This window comes from Pelodiscus sinensis, chromosome 3, assembly GCF_052426305.1.
Source record: "Pelodiscus sinensis isolate ZL-2025 chromosome 3, ASM5242630v1, whole genome shotgun sequence".
NCBI lineage: Eukaryota > Metazoa > Chordata > Testudines > Trionychidae > Pelodiscus > Pelodiscus sinensis.
In genome coordinates this window covers 42,860,361-42,879,611 of record NC_143054.1, presented here as the reverse complement: position 1 = coordinate 42,879,611, position 19,251 = coordinate 42,860,361, and the positions used below count along the sequence as shown (strand labels likewise).

Below are 19,251 nucleotides of genomic sequence, written 5' to 3'. Positions count from 1 at the left end.
GAATTAAGTGGCTACACAGCCCTTAATTCGAACTACTTAATTCGAACTAGGCATTAGTCCTCGTAGAATGAGGTTTACCTAGTTTGAATTAAGCGCTCCACTAGTTCGAATTAAATTCGAACTAGCGGTTTGCATGTGTAGCCCCTATTAAAGTTAATTCGAACTAACGGCTGTTAGTTCGAATTAACTTTCTAGTGTAGACATACCCTAACATATTCTGAAATCTTCTGGAAAGTCACTAAAGGAACACTGGTTAGGTTGAATGTATAGTCGTACCTTGTTAATAATCCTGTGGTAAGGAAGACCCCCGTCAGGACTCCTGGTTTCTATCTAAGCTCTGGGAGTGGAGTGGTGTCTAAGTTTACAGCAAGGACAGATATGTCCGGGTTGTATATAAAAACATAAGAAATGCCATATTGAATAAAAGCAGCGATCCATCATCGTTGTAGCCTGTCTTCCAACAATGACCAATGTCCGGTGCTTCAGATCTAATGAACAGAACAGGTAATTGTCAAATGATCCATCCTCCATTGCTCCTTTGTTTCTGACTGAATTATCATAATTTTGTATAATCTACAAATTTTGCCACCTCGCTCTTTACCTCTTTTTCTAGATCATTTTGAGCATATTAAACCACACTGGTTTCAGTACAGACTGCTGGGGGATGCCACAATTTCTCCTCTCCATTCTGAAAACTGATTATCTATTCCTATCTTCGTTTCCTATTCGTATCTTCTTTTAACTGGAGTGACTGGCAATGCTTTTAGGATCCTCTAACAATCCTTAATTTAATTTAATGACAAGCATTTTGCTATCTTAATCATTCTGCCTCTGTTTATAAAGAAACTCACTGCCCCAAGGGCGGAAGTTGAGAACAGCACAGAATTTATGTTCCATACACTGTGTTGCAAGTCAAAGTTCCATCTAAGGCAGGAGTGTGAGCTGATCTCTGGTACAAAATTCGAGGGGGGTAGGTGCCCCCTTCTCTAAATGGCACCGTTGCCATCATAGACAATCCTATTGTAACATCCTCTCCATAAACATAACAAGCTTAGTCTTCAATCTGTTTGTGTGTGTGTGTGGTGGTGGTGGTGGGGGGGGGGGGGTTCCAAACACACACTGCTCTTTTGGAAGGCTGTTCCAGAACTTCACTCCTCTGATGATTAGAAATTTTGAGACTAAATTAGTTGCTGTCCAATTTATAGTCATTTTTGGGGGGGGGGTATATACTGGAGTTTAACTTAAATATCTCCTTACCCTCCCTGGTATTTATCCCTCTGATGTATTTATAGAAAGCAATCATATTCCCCTCAGCCTTCTGTTAGTTGTGCTAACCAAGCAAAGATCTTTGACTCTCTTTTAATGAGGTAGATTTTCCATTTCTTGGATCATCTTAATAGCCCTTTCCTGCACCTGTTGAATGCATCTTTCTGAAACATGGGGTTCCAGAAATGCAGAAAGTATTTCAGATGAGGTCTCACCAGCTAAGTTCCTTCTAAGCTGCATATCTGCGTGACCACGTGGCTGTTTTCCAAGGCTTGCTCAGAGGGTCAAAACTCCCATGCAGACGGGGAGCTCAGTTGACTGGCAGGAGGGCGAGGTATCTGTAAGCAGCAGCAGCCAAACAGCTGAACTGAAGAGCTCTCAGAGCAGATAAGCAGACAATATAAGCAGGAAAATGCAGGACAATGTAGCACTTTAAAGACTAACAAGATGGTTTATTAGATGATGAGCTTTCGTGGGCCAGACCCACTTCCTCAGATCAAAATCTAAGCAGGGAATAAGAGGCTGGAGGAGCGAGTAAGTAATTAATTGGCTTGGGCACGGGAATCAGAGGGGAGGGGAGGGGAGGGGAGGAGAGTTTGGAGAGTCCAGTCTGCCTGAGGAGAGAGAGCTAGAGAGGCAAAAACCCAGCAGTCTCTTTAACCCTCCTGGGATGGGAAGGGGGAGTTAAGGGGCTGACTGCATGGGGTAGGTCAGGGAAAGAGGGGGTGGGTGGGTGCTGGCATCTGTCCAGTGAAGTGGAGGCAGAAGGCAGTCTGTTTGGGGTTTCCTGACTCACTTGCTGCAGTACTCTGTCTGGTTGGGTTGGAGGGAGAGGGAAGTAGGCTGCATGGGTGGTTTGTGTGCCAGGAGGACATTTGCATGATTACATTTCAAACAAAGTTTACATTGGTGTTAATGGCTTAAGATAAGAAAGATTCTTTTAACAGATATTTTTGGGTGTTGCAGATATCTAAAACTCTGATATTAATGATTTTTTTAAGATCCTGTGTTATGAATGCAAGGTAAATTGTACCGTATTAAGGTTAAATCTTTGCTACGTGGTAGAGTGCTGGCTCTTATGAGTCAGAAGTAGGAAGGACAAGATGTGATGCTAGTTTTGTAGGCTGAAACCTTATTTGCAAGTCTACAAACCCTGAAGCCATGTGTTAATTTGTTCTGGGGCTTCTACTCTTTCTTGAGTGGAAGAAGGATAATTCCATACCTTTGTTCAGCATCTTTGTAGTCACTCAGGGTACCTCACCATAACTAGACACAGATGTCTTGCTTTAATATATTTTCTTCCACACATATGGACTGCTTAAAATATATATATTAAGCAGCCCATATGCATGGAAGAAAATATATCAAAACAAGACACCTGGGTCTAGTTGCGGTGAGGTATCCGCACATATGGATTGCTTAAAATATATATATTTTTTCTTCCACACATATGAACTACTTAAAATAGTTCTGTCTTAAATGACATCATTAAATTGAGATGGATATCTTTCAAAAATATATGCTCCATCTCAACCAGAAGTTAATGGCCTCTTGCTCATGCACAAATTGGTGGGTGAAATTCAATGGCCTGTGTTATACAGAAGGTTATAATAACTAATAAAAATATTCCTTTCTTCCCTTAAAAATATACAAAGCTATGACAATTTAGGACCAGACTGTGACAAATTCATGTGTGGCCATTCATAAGTATAAAGCCAATCCTATGAGCCCTGGTCTACACTAGGAAGTAATTTCAAAATAACTCCCCTTATTTTTAAATAACAAGTGAAGTGTACACACTACCAAGCCCGCTATTTCTTAATAATGGATGGGTTATTTCAAAATCTGTACTGCTGTCCTCAGGGAATAATGCTTATTTCAAAATTGATATTTAAAAATAGTATTAGCGTCAGTGATCTGGTGCTTTTAATTCAAAGTAATTGGCCTCCAGAGGCATCTCACAGCTGCACTTGTGGTCAGTCTGGCCACACCTGCCAATTCCACTGCTCCCCATCCTCCTGCGGAGCTTAAAGCAGCAGGTTGCAGGCAAAGGGTTTGTGGCATGTGGAAAGCTTTGACAGCCTATATCATAAATCCTCAGCAGATGGAGCCATGGAAGACCCTAGAACTCCCCCTGAGCCCCCCATGGCTCCCAGCACTCCCACACCACCCTGGGCTGCTACTGGCAGGTAGGCAGAAGAGCACTGTTCTAGACTTGTGCAGAGATCCTGGACCTCACTGAGGTCTGGGATGAGGAGACCAACCTCGAGGATCTCTGCACCAGGAAGTGCAACTCCAACATTTATGGCCAGATGTCCACCGGCCTGGCTGACAAAGGCCATACCCGGACCCTTGACCAGGTCTGGATAAAAATCAAGGAGGACTGGAAGGCCTAAAATAAGGCTAGGAGCAGAGTGGATGCTGTGGGGTGGTGCCTCACATGTGCCACTACTATGAGCAGCTCGATGCCATCCTGGGAGGGGCCAGTCACCCTCCCTACCCTGGTCATAGTTGAGTCTGGCCAGGACATGCCTGGCATCAGCCTCCATGAAGGCAGGGTTGTGGAGGATGAGGAGGAGGAGGCCAGCCAGGTGACCTTGCCTACAAGCCAGGACCTGCTCCTCACCCTGGAGCCAGTCCCTCCTCCCAGGATGTCTCCTAGACATTGGACAAACCTGGGGAAGGCACTTCAAGTGAGTTCTACAACTTTCCCTATATGCACGCAGGGGCAGGTGATGGGCTGTGAGTGACTATGCACTTGTCGCTTGGCCTACTTGGCCTGGGGGGGGGAGGGGTGGGACTGCATAACAGCCTACACATGTAAGTGCACATGCAGTGCTAGTCTGGAGCATTCAGCTCCATGACACACTCACACAGGAACCCCTTGCTCCTTCTCTCAAGGTTCCTGGAGAGGCCTGACTTACTCTGGCCTCTATGGTGGACACCTTTCCACCACAAGCCACCACTGTGGAGTCTGGAGGATTTGCTGGAGGAAATGCACTGGGAAGACCTGATGCATGAGCAGATGGCCTACCTGCAGTTCCTCATCTGTATTGCAGTAGTCCGTAGTACCAAACCAAGAACTGGGGCTCTATTTTGCTAAGTACTTTACACACACCTTGGCTGTGTCTACATTGGCATCCCTTTCCGGAAAAAGGATGCTAATGAGACACTTCAGAATTGCAAATCCACGGGGGATTTAATTATCCCCTGCGGCATTTGCATTTACATGGCTGCTGCTTTTTTCCGGCTCGGGGTTTTTGCCGGAGAAAAGCGCCAGTGTAGATGTGATTCTCCGGAAAATAAGCCCTTTTCTGGAGGATCCCTTATTCCTACTTGAAAGTCTACACTGGTGCTTTTCTCTGGCAAAAACCCCGAGCCGGAAAAAAGCAGCAGCCATGTAAATGCAAATGCCGCGGGGGATATTTAAATCCCCCGCAGATTTGCAATTCCGAAGTGTCTCATTAGTATCTCTTTTCTGGAAAGGGATGCCAATGTAGACACAGCCATAATGAAAACCTCCCTGTACCAAAGAGGTTTATGATTTAAGTATAAAGTAGGAATAAGACCCTCCGGAAAAGGGCACTTTTTCCGGAGGATCGGGGCCAGTCTAGACGCTCTTTTCCGGCTTTTTTAAAAGCCGGAAAAAAGCGGCGGACATTTTTATTTAAATGCCGCGGGGGATATTTAAATCCCCCGCGGATTTCCCTACGACGACTAGTGAAATTTACATGCCCCTTCCGGAAAAGGGGCCAGTGTAGACGTAGCTAGAGAGTGACAAAAAACCCTGCTGACTGCATTGCTGGGGGGAGAGGAGGCAGTTGTCTTTTAAGTCTCTTCATTACTGATGATTTGTAAATTACTCTCTGAAGCTTTGTAATTGTTTCAACTGCATTGCCTTTTAAACTCTGCAACTGGTTGTAATCTTTGTTAAACCTTCCAACTTTGTAACTCTCAGCAACTTGGCTTTATAAATTTAGAAAATTACTGTGAGCTTGGTGATTGTTGAGACTTGCAACTTGTAATCTTTGTAACTCTCAACCACTTTGCTTGTAACTTGCTCTAAACTGCTTTCTCCCCTGAGATATGAATGTTTGTGTGAGAATGGAGACTATTGTGTGTTTAGGATTAGAAACTGCAAGGCTGAACAAGTGGAGCCAGGTGATGAGTCATCCAACCAATTTAAGGACAGTGCTGCTCTGCATATGTCTATGTAAATGTGTGAGTGCCTGAGGGCAGGAAAATGTATGTGAATGAATGAAGGTGTGTGTATGTGTTTGTGTGTGAGAGAGATAGCTGGTTCCTCTTTAGTTTAACCAAATAGTGCATATAGTGGAGTGTTAATTCCTCAAACAATTAACCCATCCTAGTGTAACCCTGGGTGGTCTCCAGTGGGAATTTTTTGAGTAACAAGTACAAACTGTTTTTGGATTCCTTAATTTATCTTTAGTTTGAATTCCGAATATGGAGTCATAAGTGTTGACCAGTGATATACCTGATCTGGGTATATGGTTTGGGATATAATACATAATCTATATTGTCCTGTGCTCACTTGCTCAAGTGATGAAATATCAGGCATCCCGGTCTCCACCTTGAGCTTGAATCCAAGATCTGGGTAGGTTGTATGTAGCCACAAAGGGTACTTGCCTGAGTAAGCACAGGGCACAGTCCAGCTCCCAATGTGTAGATCACATAGCTTTCCCTCCCAGTTTTTGCTAATGTGAAGCTATATATTTGCTTTCTTTTCATGATCCATTTTTGATTATTTTCAGTTAAGTCACCAGAAAATCTGTTCTTTCCAGTGAAAGTGAGACATATCCAATCTTGTCTTTGAGCCACAAACTAATCATTGGTGAGAGTTGGTAAGGAATATAATTTTTACTTCCACAAGGTTACATAACTGTCAAGAAGCATTATATGTCTGAAGAGAGTGGAAAGTGGAGATTCCTTCCTGTGACATGTCCTATACTTGATACTGCTTGAGGTAAGTGTCACTTGCAGATGGATCAATGCTATAACTAATATGGCAAATTCTATATGCCAATGTTATTGACTTTCTATGGTTCAGTGAACTTACTTTTAGAAAATTTCTGCCTTCAAAATATGACATATACCCACCAGAAAGTAATGCAAACATTAACTTTTATAAAATATTATGGAGGTTCACTCCTTTTAAGAATGCCTGTCTTTAAACAAGACCCTTTGAATGCCCAAGGCAAAAAAAGCTTGAGGACCAAATTTGGTCTTCAACTACATATATATACATGCGTGCTCTGTGCACACACAGACACACATGTGCTATTTTGAAAGCTGAACATGGGTATCTGTGCCCAGAAGTTGGCTAAATACATTTCAGACTTCTACATATTCCATGAAGCTGGTGACTTTGTTCACCAGACCTGAAATGGCTTTTAATCCCAGGTAATTTGCCATTTGAAATTGTGCTTCAAAATGTATAAAGGAATGCAAAATTTAGGTAAACTTACCATAAATCAAGTTAAACTGATGTCTGAAACATGATGTACTTACATATGGGTAATATTTTATCTTCATTCAACTACTGAGACTCCAGAACTTTGTGAATTTGATGGTGATCAATCTGCTGCTAAAATTAAAACATATTATGTAATTATGAGGGTACTTAAACTATTCAGAGACATATGACAGTAGTAAATTCACAGGAACAAAATGAACATTAGCAGCAATCAGAAAGCTGAGGTACACGGGAAGTGCAGAGATTGAATGGTAGGGTTCAGTAAAAGTTTCATTCTATACCAAGAAAAGTGGTGGTGGAGTGTGTCATATTTAAGAAATATATTTTAGTGTGGCACAGAATGATGTTAAATTGAGGACTGTTAGGAGACAGTGACTCAGAAAGAAATAACTTAAATCATGATTTCCAAACGGCCAAGTTCTGAGCTTTGCAGAACACCTGCCAACATAACTAATACTGAGGACAAAAAGCCTGTGGTGTCAAGTCCCTTGAGAAGATAATAATATATGTGGCCTATTCAATAAGCTCTTAGCCTGAGGTATTTCCACTCTGCAAAGGAAATAAACCTTCCTTTTCTTTTTTTTATGTTGTCCCTCTTTATCTTGATATGTTTGGTTCTATTATTCTCAAAGAGATTATAGATTAGTTTTAATAGGTTTTCCTTCATTACATCCAATCCACTTCTCTGTGGAAGCCTTTGAAGGGAGTTTGCATATGAGGAGAGATTAAAGAGAGGAAGAGTAATGAATATGGAAAGGATAAGCGCGAGAGAAGATAGTACAGTTAGTGCGAATAATAGTTCATGGTATAAAGCAGGACATTTCAGCACTCTTGATTATCCTTTATCATAACACAAGAACAAGAAGACTCTTGATGAAATTAAAAGGATATTCAATTAAAAGAGATATGAAAGGAAGAAATACTTTTTTTACATTATAAATAAATAATGAAATTTACTGACATAGCAAGAAATTATGGTGACTTCTGAGTTGTCAGGAAGTTTCAGGATTTTAGCAGTGGGCTTTGGGAGGAAAAATTAATAGATTTGGACCCAGGATATTATATTTTAGTCTAATGTACTTACAGAATGGCTAATTCTTCAACAGAGATCCTAGATGGCAAAAAGCCAAGTGCAGTTTATATCTTGCTTGCAGGATTCCAAGATGTTTCCAGCTACATAAAGCAGGCCAGTTCCCTCAGTATCTGCTCTCTCTCCTTTGTGCCCTCACTCCTGGAATCCCCCCTGTTTAGGTAGCATGCTAAGGACAGGCGTGGTTATGGCCAGAATTGCTATTACTCCAACAACTATAAGGAGGCTATTGTAGCAGATTTACGTAAGAGAAGTCTTAAAGTCACTCTAATTTACAACAAAGACATAACAGGTTCATAGATCTTTGGCTGCCCCTGTGGATTCATGTTATGGGTATTGTACACTTCAAGCCCTCCACCAGAACCAAAGATCAAACCCACTTATTCTTCCTATTTCTTTATTAAAAAAATACTACTGTTAATTACCAAAGGTTTCCAAATGTAAGATGGGTCTTCAACATCACTTGGTCCTCTCTTGTTCTGCATATTGATCTTGTTTTGGGCTTGTCTATAAGGGGACATTGACAGAGGCACATCTATACTGGAGGGCAAAAGTCAGATTAAGATATGCAACTTCAGCTATGTCAATTGCATAGCGTAAGTCCAAATAGCTTATTTCAGCTTTTGGCGCTATCTACACAGCAGGACATCGAAGGAAGAACACTCTTACTTTGACTTCCCTTACTTCCCATGAAATGAGGGCTACAGGAAATGGAATAAGTCCTCCATCTCGACATTATTTCTAAATATCGGCTTACCATGTATACACATTGGCTACGTCTAGACTGGCATGATTTTCCGCAAATGCTTTTAACGGAAAAGTTTTCCGTTAAAAGCATTTGCGGAAAAGAGCGTCTAGATTGGCACTGATGCTTTTCCACAAAAGCACTTTTTGCGGAAAAATGTCCATGCCAATCTAAATGTGGTTTTGCACAAGAAAGCCCCGATCGCCATTTTCACGATTGGGGCTTTTTTACGCAAAATAATACCGAGTTGTCTACACTGGCCCTCTTGCGCAAAAGTATTTGCACAAGAGGGCTTTTGCCCGAACGGGAGCAGCATAGCATTTCCGCAAGAAGCACTGATTTCAGAAAATAGGAAGTCAGTGTTCTTGCGGAAATTCAAGCGGCCAGTGTAGACAGCTGTCAAGTTTTTGCTTTTTTTTTTTTTTTTTTGAAAAAAGCGGCAGCCATGTTTATACAAATGAAGCGGGGGGATATTTAAATCCCCTGCTTCATTTGCAATTCCGACTTGTCTCATCTGCATCCCTTTTCCGGAAAAGGAGTGCAGTGTAGACACAGCCTAGCAGTATACGTACCACTATTGCTATGCTGGTCAGTTTCCCCATGGATAAATTTGGCCCAAAGGCTTAAGGATCAGCTGTTAACAGTTGATCAAATATGATGGCACTTTGTTACCATACAACTGCTCGATATTCAGCTCAGTGTGTATTTGGGGCAACCTGCAGGGCCTTTTCTGTGCAATTCTTCTTACTCTTGAACATAGCACAAAAAAATCATGTATAGCTTTTGTTACAATATTATTGCAGCAAATACAGGAGGAAGCTTTAAAAAGGATTGGACATTAGTATGACTAAGATTATCATCTGCCTTTACACTAGCTGACACTGATTATTACAATATCAGTTCTTATGTTTTAGTGTTCATAGTTAAGAAACACATACGATTTGTTATACGTCCCCACACTGGACAACAAGAGGTCAATCCACTTTCTGGGCAGAGGAAGCAATGCCCCCTCACCTATGCTGGGTATGCTCCAACAGTTGCTGCAGTATAAAAGGGCACAGTGCAGCTCATTCTAGACTGATTGCTGGAAAGGCAGGATGCATCTCACAGGCTATATTCTGGGAGCAGCTGGAACCTCGCTCAGATCGCAGAAGCCAGGGATGACAAGATCCAGAAAGATTCTGGATTTCTGCTGACATGGGTGCCAACTCCATGGGTGCTCTGGGGAAAAATTAGTGGCTGCAAAGCACCCACCAGCAGCCAAACTCCCCCTACCCCTGCTCTCTCCCTCATGCCTCTCGCCTGCTGCTGACCCCGCTAACCAAATCCTCCAAACTTTTTGGCTACGTCTACACTGGCCACAATTTCCGGAAAAGGGATGCAAATCAGGTAAGTCAGGATAGGGAAATCTGCAGGGGATTTAAATATCCCCCGCGGATTTAAATAAACATGTCCGCCGCTTTTTTTCCAGCTTGGGGAAAAGCCGGAAAAAAAGCGTCTAGACTGGTGCTGAGAGGGGCAGATGAAATGCAAACACTTGACAGCCTCCTGGCCAAACCTGTCAAGATCACCTGTCAAAGGTTCCAAGATCTATCAGTAGATCCTGATCTACTGGTTGGTGACTGCTGTACAAGAGCTTTTCTTCACTACTATTTTCTTTTTACTTCAAATTAATTGACAAATAAATAACACAAGGTAAAAATTCTTGTGTAGACATACCTTTAGAATTCACCTTCACTAGGGAAAAAGGGTCGTTCCTATCTAGTCTATGTCTATACTACAAGGCTTTTCTGCAAGAGGAAATGCAAATGGAGTGTTCATTTGCATATGTCATGCTCATATTTGGATCTCTTTTGCACAAGAGGTTTTTGTGCAAAAAAGAGCTGCATAGACAGCGCCTTTTTGCACAAAAACCCCCTTTTGCAGAAGAGCCATTCTTCCTGAAAAAAACAAACAAACCCTTTTTCGAAAGATCCTGCACTCCTCAAAAAATGAGGTTAACAGGAGCTTTTGAAAGGTTTTTTTTTCTGAAAGAACTGCATCTAAACACGGTTTCACTTTCAAAATACTCGTTTTCAAAAGAACGCGCGGCTGCCATTATGCAAATGAAGCACCAGAAATTCAAATTCCAGCTTCATTTGCAATTTTGATCTGTCTAATGTGCATCCCTCTTTCGAAAGAGGGATGTATTCTAGACCTGCCCCTAGTGATTACAAGATAGTTTGTAGTTTTTCAATGTATTAGTGGGTCAAGGTAAAGGCACAACTGACTTGTCCACTCTAGGATTTAACAACACGTTACTTACCACATATTAGTTAACACATGGTAAGCACAACTTTTTTTCTAGTGAAGAACAGGCATTAGACACCACTGCTGGGAGTAAGGGTACTGGAATGAAGCAATCATTTGATTTATTTTGGTATGGTACTACCTACATTAATACACCATTAGTTCCTCTTTTGGGTGTACTTTCCACTTCTGTTGCATGTCACAATTTTAATAAGTGGAACAGCTATACATTTACCCTATACAGGCAGTACCCGGGTTACGTCAGTCCGACTTAAGTCAGACCCCTAGTTACTAATGGGGGGGGCAGCTAGTGCAGGGTGCCTCCCCCACTGTCACCGCCTCTGGCGGCGCGGGGGGTGCTTCCCCCCAGCAGACCAGGGAGACGCAGAGCGGCGGGACCGTGGCGCGTCTCGGCGGTCCCGCCGCCCACATTCTCCGCGGCGAGAAAAGCCGCTCTGCGTCTCCATGGTCTGCTGGGGGGGGGGGCGCAGCTAATGAGCCCCCCCCCCCCAGCAGACCAGGCTTTTCTCGCCGATGCCTGGGGTAGAGCAGCTGGGAGGCTGCCGGGTTGGTCCCACAGCACCGAGGTGCGGCGCTACTGGACCAACCCAGCAGGACCCCAGCTGCTCTGCCCCAGGCGTCCCCAAGTCAGCCGCTGCTGAAACTGACCAGCGGCTGACTACAGGAAGCCCGGGGCAGAGCAGCTCTGCCTTGGGCTTCCTGTAGTCAGCCACTGGTCAGTTTCAGCAGCGGCTGACTTGGGAACACCTGGGGCAGAGCAGCTGGGGTGCTGCCGGGTTGGTCCCGCCGCGCCAAGGGTCAGCGCTACCAGACCAACCCAGCAGCACTCCAGCTGCTCTGCCCCAGGTGTGTCCGATTCAGCCGCTGCTGGTCAGTTTCAACAGCGGCTGAATCTGGACGCCAGTTCCGACTTACATACAAATTCAACTTAAGAACAAACCTACGGTCCCTATCTTGAACGTAACCCGGGGACTGCCTGTAGTTTGGTGATGACCACTACTACTACAAGTAGTAATGCTTTTCATTAATCAGATATGGATAAAAGAGTAGTCTGGGATAGTGTTCCCTCTAACCTTTTCCATCTACATGTGAATTTTTTCTACCCATGTGTGGAATAATTTTTTTATGTGAACCAAGGCATGTGTGAATGTGTACCACTATTAGAAACAAATAATTAGCTGTGGGCACTCTGCTAATCAGCTGGGCAGCATTTTAATCTCTCCTGAGAAGCTCCAGAAGTACACAGCTTATAGGAAACACTGGGTGAAAGTTATTGTAGTAAATCATTTTTTGTATTGTTTTTAGCAGCTGACTTTGCCTGTCTCTTGGTCTCCTGTAATATAGAAGCACTATTGTTTATCAGAATATGTCTTTGTGCATTTCCATGATTTTTTCAGAAGTTTGTTTAGTAGATCTCTGTAATTATGATGAGAGGTTGGCAGAATTTCTTTTGCCAAAAAAGGCAGATGCAGTTTGACCAAAACATATAATGAACTCATGTTAATTTTAATAAATTGTTGGACTGAGACAAAATAGATTTTTGGAGGGGAGGAGAAATGCCCCAAACAAATAATCAAACAATTAATTTTTCAAACTAGATTCAAAAGGGTTATAGGCACCATTCACAAAAGGAAGTTAATGGTAGTGGTGGCTTCCTTATGGCCTTGATGCCAGTCATTAAGGTATTCACCTGGGATGTGCAAGACACAGATTCAAATACCTGGCCTGGAGTACAGACTTGAAGTCAGGTCATCTTCACTCCCAGGCCAGTGTGCTCACCACTGGGTTATGGGGTACACTGCTGAGGCTTTATTTTATTAATGTGTCCTATTAAATCTCTCTCATTTTGTTCAGTATGACTTTCTAGCCTAGTAATTAGGGCACTCATCCGGGTTCCAGTTCCTGCTCCAAAAATTGTTTAATTATTTATGCAAAGTAAAATTAGAAACCTATTTGGGAGAGTGCTCTCTGCTTTCTGTAGTGCTTAGTCTCTTCTCTTCCAAATCTGCACTGGCATTTGGAGCTGGCAAGGCAAGGGATAGATAGCCAGCATAAAGCATTTCCTTAAGAGCTGAAGAACTACAGTGCCAATGTATGCATATAGCAATGTAAATTCCTCCTGGGGCAATGGGCTCCAATCACATTATCAGCTCGCTGCCCACTTAGTATGTTGGAAGGAATCCTGCCTAAAGAGAGAGAGAGAGAGAGAGAGAGAAGGAGGACACTGATTTGAATCAAGTCCCTGAAACTGTAGACAGGGAAATCTTCTTGGCAGGAAGATTAAGCCACTAGGAGTAAAGAAGAAGAGTCATATCCAAAATACTTGTATCTTTAGTCAGTCTGCTAGAGCCATTTTGCCAGGAGTCCTGGGAGTCTGAAGCTCTTTTAGCATTACCCAATAGGGCACTAGCCTAGGACCTGGGTATTTTTCTGAATAATTGCTAAATATAGTTTTTGGCTCCTGATTGAGATTTCAATTTGTGTAGATACTTACTGGGTCTCATTCCTTATGGAATCTGGATATCTCACAAATAATAATGACTGTATACACACACCTCTCATATACAAAGGGATTACCCCTACTTTACAGATGATTCTGTAAGGCACAGAAAGATCAAGGTTACATGGTGCACAGTAGGGCCAGAAAATGAACCTAGACCTCTTGAGTAGTAGTCCAGTGATTTAACCACAAAAATCAGCCCCTCTTCTAGCATTTTTGGCACAGCCTGTTGTAGGCAATGAGATGAAGGGCTGTGGAATGTTGATTATGGGCATCAAAGGATTAACTTTTCTTTTAATTCGACAAAATAATTTAGCTTTGAGTCTAGCCCTGTAAAAGTTCACTGAAATACTTGAAGTGACATTGCAACACAGCTCCTGGTGTCTGTTTTTACCATAACTTTGAAAATGAATAAAAGGTGATTTTGGGGATTTAGTCCAATTTTTTTAAATAAATCACCTTGGAGCTAAGACTAAAACTGACATTTAAATCCAACAAGATTTCTAAGTTTTTAAATGATTTATTTGGAGAAAAAAAAACCCAGTGAAAATGAGGTTTTACAGTGGAGTATATCTTGTACATTTAACTACGCATTTGCTACTGATTACTTTTAAAAACTGCATATAACATCATTCCTGAAGCTGGATTAGCTAAAATATTCTCTTAACAACCCAATTTTATAGTAGTTTGTGCCCTTCAAAGGATAGAAAATAGATACCGAGTGCCAGCTTGTTAAAAGCACTTTATAAAATACTAGCTCATTAGACAGCTTGATGAGGTATAAAGTCTGACCCCCTCATAGTTTACCATATTTACAGTGCTCTTGTTTCACTGTAAAATCTGATGTTTTTCATTGTCTGATTCTGATTAGATTTTAGAGGGGATCAATGGAGATAATTCTGTTAATAAAAATGCTATTCTGAAAGTGGCAAACATCCCTGTTTCTGTTAATTAGTACCTCAGTTTCCATTAAAACAGAGAATCAAGAGAAGAATGTGTACCTAGATACTTCATAAAGAGTGCAGTGAAGTCATATGACCTGACTTCGGACGACACAATAAAGAATTATATGCAATTTCCTTTTGGTGACTCGGCTTCTTAGGCTGTATATTAGAGTTCATAGACTCACATTCTTCCTAACATACTCACTGAACTTCAAAAAGTATGTCTACACTATAGAGTTTTGTCAGAAAAATGGCCATTTTTCCAACAAAACTTGAGGAACGTCCACACTGCATTTGTGTTCTTCCGCAAGAAAATCAAAAGAACAGAGGGGCTTTTCCGGCATTGGGTCATCCTCATTCTATGAGGCAGAAGCCTTTTTGCAAAAGAGTTCTGTCAGAAGAAGAGGAAAAAGCACAGGGGCCATTTTGTTCATAGTAATCACAGCTTACATGAGAGAGAGTGTCCATTCAGTCTGGATGCTCTCTTTCTAAAAAGCAGATTGCTTTTTTTATGCACTTTTGCACTGTGGACGCTCTCTTTAGGAAGTTTTTCCAGGCGTTCTCTTCCGAAAAAAGCTTCTTCCAAAAGAAGCCTGTAGTTTAGACATAGCCAATGAGGAGAAAGATACTATAGTAAATTGTATTGTTCCTTAATAACCCACAGTGTTCTATGATCAGACTGATCTGAGGAAAAAATGTATCCTATAGATAATATGAGGGCCTCGCTGGAACAAAAAAACCTAAACATCCAGACTTGAAGGATGTCAATCAACTGGAATCTATTCTCATTTTTTCTAGAGTGCATATCATCATAGTCAGTTCTTCATATCTGGCAAAAATTTATTGGAGTCAGGTTGGCATTTTGCCTGAGAAAATCCTGAGTAAAATGTCAATTTTAAAATAATATAGAAAGCCCTCCTTAATTTTTGGTGAATGAACGGAAATGGGAAAGTGATTAAAATGCACTTTGATGTCATGCTGAGCTATAGCTTGTGTCCACCATTGGACTTTTTAAATACGTATTAAAGATGAGTCATAGCAAAGGGAGATACGTGAGTTTAAACATCTGGATAACTGGGGCATGGAATTTAGATCAGGCAATGATGCCCATGATGTGAGAGAAAGCAGGAAAAAAAGGAATATACTTCTTGACATTTTAAATTGTTTAATTTAAGCGGTAGCTGGAGTTGCTGAGTATTAAGTAGATGTTAGAAACTGGTATTTTTACTGTGTAGGGCATTAGTGAGAACATTTCAAAAATATTTTGTCCAGTTTTGACATGAACACTTTACATAAATGTTGACAAATTAAAATGGTTTGGAAAATAGCTATAAGGTTAGGGGGAAAAGTAAATTATAGTGAGAGATTAAAGGAGTTCAGTCTGTTGAGGTTATCTAAAGAGGAGGATACAAAATAACTTGGCCACTGTCTATAAATACCTCTTACATCCAGAGTAGCCTGCCAGCTCCACTGCTTCCCTTCTCCTGTGAAGCTTAAAGCAGCAGGCTTCAGGAAAAGGGCTTGTGGCACATGGAGAGATTTGCGAACTCCATGCCATACAACCTCAGCAGAAGTTGACACTTTCCAACAACAAACTGCCACTAAGGAGTCTGCGGTTATGAAAACACACAGCAGTTTAGCACACCTTACAAGATCATGCCCACACTTAGCATCTGCTCCTGGTCAAGTGAGGCAATGAAGAGGAAACTGATCTCTTGCACTCTCTCCAGCAAGTGGCCTTTGCTGCTCACACACACCTCCCCCGACACCCACCTTCTCCAGCGGGCAGGGATGGAAGTTCTCTCTCTGTGGGATGCTGCCAGTGATGGACCCAGTCTGTGCAGGACATGGAAGGAAGCTGAGCTGCCCTGTCTCCCCCTACTGCCTGCAAGCCTTTGGCTTGACCTTCCCATGCCTGCTTGTCCCTGGGCCATGGGTGTAGCAATGCTTCCTGGGCTGTCCATGCCCCTGCAGGAAAGTGCCTGCTGTCTAGGCAACAGATGGCCTTGCTTGAAGCACATCGTCATAGTCTGAACCGAGACCTTCAGCGTTGGCTCAGAGACTAGGGCTATGCTTCATGCACAGTGTCTTCTGGGAGGACTGCCTGTGTAACTTTTCTTCATAGCTGGGTTAGCTGTGAGTATGGTGCACCCACCTTCTCCCTTGCCATCTTCCCTACTTCACGGGATATGCAGGAGGAAACATACCTGGGAAGACATAATCAGGGAGCAGATGGCCTGCCTACAGTTCCTGATCTGGGGGCTTGATGAGCACTGGGAGTGGGCCACTGACAGGGAGCAGCAGAAAGTCACCTGGGACCAGGTGGCATGCCAGCATGAAGCCATGTGCTCCTCCCTCACCTCAGTGATGGAGCGCACAGCTTTGTGCATGAAACAGGCCACCAGCCACTTTCCTGCCCCTCCCCCCCTGTGGCTTCACTTCCTAGCCCTCTCTCTCTCTTCCCTCCTCCCTCCCCCCGGGGCCATGGCGGCCTTAGAACATGGGGCAGTGGGACTCTTGGGAAACCAAAGCCCCCTGAGCTACTTGAGGCAGGCGCCAGTCCCAGCCCCATCCCTGAGTTCCCTTTCCCCCACCACTTCCTTCACCTATTCCAGGTTCTTTTCCCAGTCCTTCCTCTGTTGTATATCCACCCAAATAAACAGTTTTGTTTTTTCACAGAAAGAGGATTTTTATTTGCTCTTCAGGGGAGGGGGAAGGTGGGAAGAAAGGGCAGGGGAAGAGAGGAGTGGGGGAGGAAAGGCACAGACAAGGAATGCAGGGTCCCCTTCTGGAGAGGCATGGGGGAGTCTCACAGTTGGCCTTGGCTGAAACCCTCCCTCAAGGCCTCCCTGATGAGCACATCCCCTTGATGTGCTCACTGAATGGCACTAGTGTCCAGCTGCTCATAGGCCCTGGCTGGCTGTTCAGCTTCTGCCCACTATACTGGCAGTAAAGTCTCACACAGGTTGTAGAGCACATAGCAAGTGAGGCCACCATCATGAAAGGGACATTGCACTCGCTGAGGTCCAGATGGATGAGGAAACTCTTGAACCCCCCCTTTAAGTGGGCAAAGGCATAGTCCAATACCATGCGGCTGCTGCTCGGTCTGGTGTTGAAGTGCTCCTTGGTGGGGCCCAGGCTGCCTGTGTAGGGCTTCATGAGCCAGGGAAGCAGGGGGTAGGCTGTGTCACCCAGAATACAGATGGAGCATGTCCACGTCCCTGACTTAGATGGTGCAGTCAGGGAAAGAAGTGCTGGCTGCATCTTTCAGAACAGTCATGAGTTGTGGAAGATATGGGCACCATGTGCCTTCCCTGACCACCCAGCATTGATGTTGGTGAAGCATTCCTTGTGATCCACAGGGGCCTGTAGCACCATGGAGAAATACCCCTTCCTGTTGATGTAGTCAGAGGCACAGTGGTCAGGAGCCAGGATGGGGATGTGTGTGCCATCTATGGCCCCTCAGCAGTTGGAAAAGTCCATGGTGACAAAGCCATCAATGATGCTGTTCACATTCCCCAGACTGACAACCTTCTATACAAGCATGTGGTTGATGGCCTTGGCTACTTACAGGAGCATGGCCCCGACTGTGGATTTCCCCACACCAAAATGGTTCCCAACTGAGCAGTAGCTGTCCAGCATGGTGAGCGTCCACAGGGCAATGGCAATCTGCTTTTGGAGGGGGGTAAAGGTTGCATGTGGGTGTCCTGTCACGTGAGGGCAGGGGCGAGCCACTCACAGAGCTCCAGGAAGGTGGCCTTCCACATATGGAAATTCGGGAGCCACTGCTGGTCATCCCACTGCTGCAGGACGATGCAGTTCTACCAATCTGAACTGATTTCCCACTGCCAAAAGCAGCATTCTACAGTGTCCAGAAGTTTGAGGGTCATTTGCAGTGGCAGGAGCGCCACAACCTGGGTGATGAGGGTCTCCGGTCCGAACCGGTCATCTTTCTGCTGGAGCAGCATGTGGGTAGTCTGGACTAACTGCACCATGAGGTGCAGCATGAGCGTTGTGAGCTTGGCACTTCTTTGCAGCAGCTCTGATTCCATGTTGTGAGTGCTGTGGTGTAAACAAGGGGGACCAGAGCACACCATGTCTGTTTTGTGTCCTGCAAGAGGGGAGGCAATGGTGTGTGAGATGCAGCCGTAAAGAGGAGCTCCTGAAAGCCCACATTGTAGCTTTCGATCAGACAGCCATAGGAAGGCTGCTTCCAGGGCTCTAAGTCTGAAGCAGGCTCCGATATGTGTGGTGTGGATGCACTATTTCAAAATAGTGACCATATAGCTAACTGATCTGGACAGTGGCAAAGTTTATCCTGGCATAGGTTTCCATGGTTGCATAGGATCACTGTTATGGATCTTATGACATGGATATCTGGTCATAAGATCCATAACAGTGGAGAAAAGGTTGTCATAGCATTCAACTGATCCCTGCTTGCTAAAATGTCTATTTTGAGGAGGCTGCTGCCTAAACTAATTTAGAGCTATCAATAGATACTCTGTCCTTAGCTGCATCAAGTACAGCATTGTACATATGCTGGGATCATAATGTTTTCTATTTCACGAAATTATAAATCCTGAAAACTCAAAATGTAACCTTTCTGGCAGCTGAAGTTGGCAATGAAATGAGTCAGGTTCAATATCTAGGGTTCCTTTTCAACAGTAAAGTGCAGAACTGGCTTGAGCCCTCACGTGAGATAATTGCACACCACCCACAAGGTGGATCTAAGAGGCAATGTCTCCCCTCTTGCAAGGACAGAGCCTGAGTGTAAAAAGGAAACATTTAATAAAAAAGAAAGAAGTAACCCAGCACTATTTTTGGAAAATATAACAAACAAGGTTCATAAGCAATAAACCATGAGCAAAACCCATACCCCAGAATACTTTGGGTAGTGTCTTA

General features: G+C 43.5%; 1 long non-coding RNA gene across 1 annotated transcript in view; it reads left to right on the top strand.

The window, feature by feature from the left end:
• Positions 1-1,599: 1,599 nt before the first annotated feature.
• Positions 1,600-19,251, top strand: part of LOC102459764 (uncharacterized) — a 62,535-nt gene continuing 44,883 nt past the window's right edge. The window contains exons 1-2 of the long non-coding RNA XR_012902263.2: positions 1,600-1,800; positions 6,158-6,250. This is a non-coding gene — a long non-coding RNA (uncharacterized LOC102459764). The remainder of the gene's footprint in view (positions 1,801-6,157; positions 6,251-19,251) is intronic.